Here is a 10,226-nt window from a genome sequence, read left to right on the forward strand (position 1 = left end):
TTTTGCGAAGCCCATTTCTGCTGTCCCCCGCTGTGATGTTTCTGGAATATTGTTAAAAGCACTCACTCATCCCGTAACATGCGAAACTACTGGGCCACTTCGGCTCCGGATAACGAGTTGTACATAGGAAGCTTTTGACCAAATTTTAGACATATGTCGATAACTAGCCATCTACATAGACTCTGAGTACTTGACCTACATTATTGTGTGAAGGAAATGCCAACGGAAACAGCAGGCCGATGCACTTCCCGTCATGTCTGTTCTAGTGTGAACATGTCCGGCATTGGTGCTGCATGACGCAAGTAGATACATCCGTTATCGAAACTCATTCCATGTTACTAAGACAAGAATATTCAAATATTTGGGCATCGGTTGTGATGGGCCGTACGTTCAAGTAGTTGCGTCGTTTGTTCAACAAGGTTATCTTGACAAGATCATTGTACCAATGTAAAAGCATACACACAATGCACGCTCATGTTACCAACGCACTGTCAATGTTAATTATAGATGAAATTGTTTGGTAAAACGCACGTTTAGTTCAGCAATGGTTGATGGGGGAACAATGGTAGACGGCGGGAGGTTAACAGAGCTATCAGTGGTGGCGTAATGATGTGGGCCTTAATCACCCTAAAAGATAGAACCAACATTGTGGCAGGCAGTGAAACAGCACAACCCTCGTGTGATCCTACGACCTACAGTCATATAGTTTTCGTGTTATGAGCAACGTTAATTACATCTTTCGAAATAACAATTCTAGAACGCATTTGTAACAAGGAACAATTACTATACCTGAGTTCTTAAAATCGCTATATTGAAAGCCTACAGACGTGATGGGCCAGAATAAATCATGAACCAAAGCACACTCCACAATAAATTGCCCGAAGTGTGATTCGTTCTCTCGTTTCGGACATGGGCAGAGGCGCAAGTCAGCACTTGATGCATATGGCGGACTCATATGGTGAGGCATATGGCGGACTCACGAGATGTTGAGTTCTCATAACCAAGACATTGCCATTTTCAGTTTTATGTCTTCATATTGGACATATGTCCACCGTTGTCAAGTGTCTAGACATGAAATATTTGTGTTATTTCCCACACCCAAATTTGTTGTGCGTTTCTTTTTTTAGAAGTATATTATGGATCTTAACAACTAAATACCTCTTTCTATGTAATGCTTCTAGAACATTCAGACTTGCCAATATATAATATTTACAACGTTTTTGTTCAGTCACATTGACCACTCGCCAGTAAATAACAAAACACACGTGGGTCGCTACAGTTGAATAATTGATCATGGACCTATAGTTGTGCTTCGGTTAGTGAGTGAGGGAGTATGATCTTACGCCGGTTTTAGCAATACTCCAGTTATAACACGGGGGACACCAGAAATGGCTTCCCACATTGTACACATGTGGAGAATCGAAGCAGGGTCCTCGGCGTGACGAGTGACGCTTTAACCACTACGCTATCCCATCGCCCCCGTGAGCTTCGGATGGATGCATTCAGTTTGTGTGTGGGAAGCAGCATATGGACTGGTTTATGCGGACGTCTGTTACAGTTACCTCGAAGTTAGTTCAGTGTTAGTTGTCATGTATTAATAAACGTGCCCTCTTTGTATAATGTTGCAAACAGCCACTGACCGACATTTATTGTCCGTGTATCTTAATATCGCCATACCGTGTCACCACATCGCGTTAACGTATCGCTCTATGTTGAATTGTGTTCTGCGGTAGCCATGATGTGTCCTTGCATCGCCGTAACGGCATCGTCTCTGTTGCCCCGTGTCACTAGCCCCGTTGTTGAAAGACATTTAGACTAACGCTTAGTCTCTGAATATATAGAATTTTGATGGAAACAAACAATTCTTTTAATTTGAAAAGAGTATCCAGTAAGATACGAGAATCCGATCCTGAGGAAATCGAGACTTGCTTCATTTAGGGCTTTAGCATTGCAGAAAGGCTGGGTAAAAGGAAATATAATGCGGTTCAGAGACTGTGAGATAGACCAGAAGACATTGAGTACCAGCAAGCTGTGCTGTTCCACGGAATCATCCCCTCTGATCTCCAGACTCTCTCTGCTTTCCACATCTACTTTGTCAAGGACAGGATAAATGGACATAATAATCTGTGATAAACTTCGTACTGCTTGCTTTGCGGTGCATGTCATCGCTACAACCTTTGTGGACGTTTAGCGGTATAGTACTTTCGCTTTGTTGCGGTATCGTACTTTCGCCTTGTTGCGATATCGTGGTGATATCTTAGGCTGATATAGCGATGGACCCTCTTAGCTACCACTGACATCAAACACTAGTTTATTTGGTCCCGAGGAGGTTATTTAATAACACGCTGTACTTCAAACCTGTCCATTAGCAGGAAAAGCTCTGATCAGTGACGGGTACAGTGTACGCTTGGTGAACCACATTGAACACACAAGGAACACTTGCCATCACTAGGCCACTTGTTTGTTATTTCTGTCTTATCAGGGAATCTACGTCAGACACCTTTCAACCACAAATTCGTCATACAAAACTGGCAGAGCATGAACGTGTGACCTTGAGGTAAGGCCTACAAGGAAAAATAGCTACAGGGAATAACAGCTACAAAGTGTGTTGTGACAGCGATACGCCTACCTGCACACAAGTGGACTGGTTCATTTACTGTGCACTAACGCCTTCAATGGGATTAGGGGAGCAAAGAGCAAAGAGCAATTGTCCTTTTATGTTTTAAAAACTTTTACCTTTTAAGCAAAACGTTTTCTGAATCTCTCACGTGAAGGAAATTGAAGAGTAGAATAATTTATTGAGAGGGATTATTCAATGAAGAAATGTATTGGTGTATAATGCTTGTTACCAAATTCTTCGTTGCAAATCATGGCAAATCCAAAGAAAGTCGAATATTTCACATCGTAGAAAGGAGGACAGCAGGTTCTCTGAGACGGATACCACAGACTCAACAACAGGCGACAGACCTTCGTGCACTGTAAGTGTGTCCAAAGTGGCTACCTCGATAAGTGTACCACTGTCGGGCAGTCTGTTCGGAATCAGTCTCCACACAACCATTCACACGGAGATCAGGTAGCTCTGAAGTTTATTCGTTCTCTGCGGCGGTAGGTACAGGGTGAGACGACGCCAGTACAAGTCATTTACGATGAAGATATTTCAAGGCTTGACAGAGGTGAAGCAGCGACACCTTCTACATGGACGCCATCTTCTACTCCTGCCCTCATCTCTGGGACCAGCTGTATGTCATCCATCCATAGACTAGTCGGAGGGAAGATGACCCAGCTGGTCTTCTGTCTACTGCCGAATCGTCAACGCCGTACCTGTGAACGTCTGCTATACGTCTCCTGAACGACACAGTGCAGCAGATAACAGGATCGCCCCATCAGCCTGATGTCATCCAGTCCAACTTGAAATCGCAGCCATGCATCAACGAGACCGTCTTCCCCAACTGTTACGTCCGTGGATACTACTTCCAAGACACTCAGGCTCTCTGAAGAAAGGTTCAGAACCTCGGCTTCAGTGAAGCCTACCAGCAGGATCCTGAGGTTCACGAAGAGCAGCAGTACATCCCCTCCTCCCAGTGGCCATGGTGCAAAACGCTTGGATAGAGATCATGGCAGACGCCTCTGCCATTGGACAGAAGGATGAGTTCCACAACTTCGTCACCAGCACGTGGGTGGACGACCTTGCCAAGTTCCGGGCCGGATTATGGAATCACCATGAGACCAACGCCTCAAGGACAAACAACCAGGGATGGCATTCGAACCTCAGCAAGATCATCCAGAGAGCACACCCGAACATTTTTGCTTTCGTGAAAGTGTTGCAGAAGATGGAGAAGGCGTCCAAACATATGAGTTGCATGAGGAGAGAGTGATATTTTAGTAACTGACCTCCGCAGCTATAAAAGTGGAGATTCTGACGGTGTACAGTCAAACATCCTTGTGTCGAACTTACGGTCAAAAGCTTGGTCCCTGTGTATTCGTTCGTTAGTCATCATTTTACGGTTGTGTCGAATATAACTCGAACTACTTACGTAGGTGCCTTCAAATTCGGCAAAACAATGACTGTACATTGTCACCAATGAGTGTGACAAACTCATCTTCACATATTCAGGTGTAGGAACGTAGTGCATTCAAACCCGTAAAGCATCAGTGATGTATCGCCCAGCGTGTACAGAGTCAGTTAAACATTCAAGTCGGTCCATCTTCGATATGAAAGGTCACAAACTCGGCGTGAAACTTATGAAAATCAATTGTATTGCGCAAAACTTGCCTTTTCCATTGTAACATCTGTTTTCGAACATCATCTTCTTTTTGACAATGACATCGAACAGTTCGATATTACTGCAAGCCGTGACGATGACAGCTGTTGCGGGAAACAGTTGAATAAATTAGAAACAGTCTCTGCATTTATTTTTTTTTCATGAAGGCTGTATTTTAAGTTGCGCTTGAGTCTAAAACACATATTGGTTTTTTTTTCCAAACATTAATATCATATATTCTAAACACTGACATAATATGTGGATCGCTTCCTGCCATTCCTTTGTGGAAATACGACTGTAGAAACACTAATCGCCGTCTTGGTGAACACAGTTGAAGTCCATGGACGAAGGTAAAGGGAGACAACTCCATCAAGACCTACTGAGATGAAGTTGTTATTTTTCTTGGTCGTTTTGCAGTAAATGCCTGCACAAGTGTTGTTGATCAGGATGTATCCCATCTTCTTGACCGATATAGTGATAAGACCCCTGAAACAGTTCAACGTTATCCATTAGAGTGTTTTTCATGTTAACATAACACAAAATCTCAGAAGTCGTGTAGTCGAGAAAAGTGCTCTATTTTCCCTTGCTGCAGATATTCGGCCCCAGCATCCTATATGGTTCTCCCGGTTTATTGAACGAGCATTATATATATATTTGTGTATTATTCATCTTCACATCTTCATCTTGTGCTCTTTGGGTGTAATGCTGATCCAGACTTGATTATTTACAGACCGCCTCCATGAAACAAGCTGGAATATTGCTGAGTACGGCGTTAAACAACCAAACCATCAGAGCATGTCTGCCATTATTATTTACAAATAGTATAATGGAATTCGAGATACAGTTCGTCCAATATGGCAATGGTGTTCGTCATGATGTTGGTGGCATATTGCAAACCCTAAAACAGTTTGTAAATTTTTTGGAAATTTTCAAATTAATACAAACATTATCATGTTGTTAGCTCTTTTAATTTATGTTAGACATTAGTAAAATTCCATTGAATTATTCTCGTGGTAGAGAACATGTGTATGAGTAACTCTATTTTCGAAAATGGAATAGCTACGAAATATAGGCGAGAACATTAATGTTTGTTCCTGCGATAGTCGACTGTAATTGCCTCGTAGGTTTACAGGTATATGTTTCCTTAGCTGCCACACTGTGACTGACGTTTAGTTTTACCCAACAATATCACGGCGGAGGACACCAGAAATGGGCTTCACACATTGTACCCATGTGGAGTATCGAGCCCGGGTCTTCGGCGTGACGAGCGAACGCTTTAACCACTAGGCTACCCCACCACTCCCTGCATACGCACACACGCACGCACGCACGCACACACACACACTTATAGCATTAATTTCTGGAATTGATTCTGTGTTAATATAGCACCAATTCCTGACAAAATTTGTTTGAATGAAGCTCTCACTCTCATACAATAATCTCTGCCAATGTGTACTGACCAGGTAAATCGGGCTTCTGGTAAATACTTACCTGTAAGGTAAATATTTGTATATATCACCACCTGGTTCAACTTGGTGCAGTCACCGAAAACCGATCCATCACCGAACAACGTCCCATTGACACATAAAGTGAAATGAACACCACAAGCATGTCATCCAACGTGCAACACGTGGTGTTGATACTGATCATATACTACTCACACTTTGCTAAGGATCACAAAAATTCCAAACTTTACTTAAACATAGATTTATAATTTGAAATTGTATCCATTTAAAACTGGATAAATAATAATATGGTAACCCTTCTATAGGAAAACAGCCACTTTAATCTAACCTTATGCACTTGATACATGTGTAACCATAAAAATGGTTTTCATGGCACCAAACAACCATTTTGCAAATCATGGCACGGGTCATTGTCAAGTACACAACATCTGTCAATAGCAGGTATGGGATCCACAAGATGCAGTGACATACTGAAACCTAGGATCCATGCTTACAATAAGCTTAGATATTTAAACCAAATTAGACCCTACATTATAGTTCTCTGTTGAAACAATGATTTGATCCTTAGCAAAGTGTGAATAGTATAGTTAGACTGCCGAGTTTCGTTATCTAGGAATTGAACCCATGCATAAGTTAGTTATTTTTCTATATTTTTTAGTCATTCCAGCAATATTTTACAAAAAGCATACTAGGCTTTTTACAATATATGGCACAAGTTGTGTTGTACATCACAGACATTATCTAATATGCTATATTGTTTCATATTTTATAACCGCCTCCGTAGTGTAGTGGTTAGAGCATCCGCCCGGAGAGCGGAAGGTCGCGGGTTCGATCCCCGACCGCGTCATACCAAAAGACGTTAAAATATGGTACTTGTTGGTCCCTGCCTGGCGCTCCGCATTAATGGGTACAACAAGGACTGGTCGGCTCGGTGTCAGTATACTGTGTCTGAGTGGGGTATTCATGCTTCACTGCGGCATGGTATCTCAGTGGGCTAGCACTATAAAACCAGCTTAAGTCTTGGCTAGTACAAGCAACCGCACATACACATACACACGCATGCACGTCGTCATATGAGCGAAATATTCTCAAGCACGACGTTAAACCAAATTTCACCTCACCTCATATTTTATATATAAGTAGTTCCGAAAGACAAGGAACATACTACAAATATAGCCTGTTACCCTTGGCATCACGTATGAATAAGTGAAAACATAGAGTAAGTTATGTCCGTATGATTACGTCATCTGAAAGGGGGGTGGGTAGTGTCTCCAAAACAAACTCTTTCAGTAAACATGAAGGGGGAGTCACTTCAACAAGCGATTGTAGTTTCAAATTGCTTTTTTATGCACTTTAAAATCTAAGTTTGATTCTAGTGGACTTCTGCATATCTCAAACACAAAATGTTTCTTGCATATTTTGTTTCCTGAAGTTTGTGGTGCATTTATTGCAGATTTTGCGTTTTTTGGGGGGTACCAAGATAAAGAGTCAAACAAAATGGGCATCGTGAGGCTGGAACATAGCAAAACCGATTTGCTTGAGGTTGACAGATATAATATGTAGAAAGATATTGCATAAAAACAGTTGCACTTGTAGCATTTTCTAGGTGAGGCTGACTACTTTTTGAGCGCCCCTCGTATATCAATGATATATATGATATAATCAAATTTGAATCCGCAGAGTGAGTAAGTGAGTGAGTGAGTATGGTTTTAAGCCGCTGTTAGCAATATTTGAGTAATATCACGGCGGGGGACACCCGAAATGGGCTTCACACAAGTTACCCATGTGGGGAATCGAACTTGGGCCTTCGGCGTGACGAGCAAACGCTTTAACCACTGGGCTACCCCACCTCACCGAATGACCTGAATGATCTTGACAGGTCAAATTCACCAAAAAATATTCTCGTTCACAGGATTCGTTTTACGTACATCAGTATTTTATCCAAATCGATCAAGGTTAAAATTAATCTTCAGCAACCCTTGCTTGTAATAAGATGCGAAAACAAGAAAGCACTAGGTGAGGCTCGCTGACTTGGTTGTCATGTTATCGCAGTCCACTTGCGTAGATCGATGCTCACGATGTCAATCACTGGATTGTTTGGTCTCGATTATTTACAGACATAACGGAAACATTGCTGAATGCGGCGTTCAACAACACGTATATACACAAAGAACTTAATTAAGCACCCCTGTATTTTTGCAATGATAGGTTTTCAACACGTACATAAAACTTGTGGTGACCACGTTTTTCTGACCCGTATGATCCGTTGACTAATAGAAAACGACAAAATGAGTGGAATCCATGTTGATTATATTATGATAATTGCTCATTTAAAACCCCCACTTATTGTCATACAAAACAATGTCTGTACAAGTATGGTCCTGGAATGTTGAATGTTGAATTTATTGGTGAATGTGAACATTCAAAATGTCATTTTGCGTGTCTTACACGATTCAAAGTCAATACCGAGTGTAACCTCCATGTGACTGTATGACAGTCAGCACTCCTCCTCCTCATACCTCCTGTCAGCCTCCTGATCCTCTGAAGGCCAGTCTACGTAATTCCTCGTGTAAAGCAGCTTCCAACTGGGCCGGGTTCTGTACAGGAGGATCCCTTTGTCGCACACAACGACCAATCAAGTCCCAGATATGCTCCAAAGGGTTAACACATTTAAGATGTGGCAGCCATGTGGCTACTTAACTCAACGTTTTTTGACGTAATGTCGCGTTGTTGCATTTTCGCCTTTGTGTGAAAGTAAAAAAACCCAACAAACTTTTAATTTAATTTTTATGACATACTTACTGGTCAACATATCACGTTGTGGTATCGCCATGTTTCGGTAAAGTGTGACCTATTTTGCTTGGTTTTGTGAGGGCGAAAACAGGACAATGTCCCTCCTGCAATTCCATATGATAGTGAGGTGAAATTGGGTTTAACGTCGTGCTTGAGAATATTTCGCTCATATGACGACCATATGATAGTGACTCATAGCGACATATATGACTGCATCCATTACATTAAAATACCTTGCTGCCTTGACATAATAGGCCTTGGGATAGATTAAATGCCATACGCAACTGCCACCAAAGCTTTACGTGTGTTTGGGAACATGTCAATAAGGGAACATATTCATAAATTTCTTTTCAAATATCCAGGTGACAGATCCACCGTAACGGGAATGAATGTAATATTATAATGTATTGAGAATACACGTGTCATGCCGAGGGAAACAAGCAAAATATCATTTGTATGTTGTGAATATGTGTTTCGTTGTTGGTGAAATGAATGAATAGCCGTTGGTGAGTGAGTATGGTTTTACGCCGCTTTTAGTAATTTTCCAGCAATATCCCTCGGGGGACACCAGAAGTATGTTTCACACATCGTACCCTGTGGAGAATCGAATCTGGGACGAGCGAACGTTTTTATCACGAGGCTACCGACCGCCCCAATCGTTGATAAAACTATGTATGTATGTATGTATGTATGTATGTATGTATGTATGTATGTATGTATGTATGTATGTATGTATGTATGTATGTATGTATGTATGTATGTATGTATGTGGTGTATGTGTGTGGATGTGTATGTATGTATGCATGTGTGTTGTATGTGTGTGCGTGTATATATGTGTGTGTGTGTGTATATATATATATATATGTGTGTGTGTGATATATATATATATGTGTGTGTGTGGATGTGTATAATGTATTTGTGTGGTTGAATATGGTTGTGTGTTAGGATGTGTGTGAATCTGTTTCTCTCTATTCCACTCTCTCACACACACATACTCTGTAAATAAACATGGCTAACTTCAGTAACCCATACTTGTCGTAAACGGCAACGGAATCAAGTGCTCAGACTGTATTAGAAATGAATCTCTGTCTTTTAAAGATATTTTTCAAGTTGAGAGATATGTTGCTAGAATGAAAAACCAAACAAATGATTGTATGAGCAAATGGTTACCATTCTTACATGGACTGATGTGTCATGACTCTTCAACATGCTTAAAGTAGAATTTTGAGATAGTGAATTACAACTGTGCCTATTCATGGATGGGAAAAGGCATACATCTTTATATATATAAGCTTAATGAAAAACCAACCTGATGAATGTGGAGCAAAAGGGCAGCCATTACTTACAACATGGTCTGATGTGTCATGACTCGTCAATGTGTACAATGTATGATCTTTGTGTAGTAATATTTGAATGTACCTACTCACGGCCGAAGAAAGACAGTGTGGATTAATGCGTTGTGAATTATCAACATGCACAAGCCTGTATTAGGTATGACCTCTGTAGAATAATGTATGAATGTTCCAAAGGTATGTTGCTACAATGAAAACAAACCAAATAATCCTACGTGCAAACAGGTACTAGTACCTACAGCACCGACTTACCGAATTGCTCAACCATGTATGATCCTTACTGTACAACCTTATATGAGTTTTGTATAAAATGAATGTACCTGCTGATGTGAATAAGAAATAGTGGGAAAAAA

Source organism: Haliotis rubra, unplaced genomic scaffold (assembly GCF_003918875.1).
Source record: "Haliotis rubra isolate DU_JTF1 unplaced genomic scaffold, ASM391887v1 Scf16, whole genome shotgun sequence".
Classification (NCBI taxonomy): domain Eukaryota; kingdom Metazoa; phylum Mollusca; class Gastropoda; order Lepetellida; family Haliotidae; genus Haliotis; species Haliotis rubra.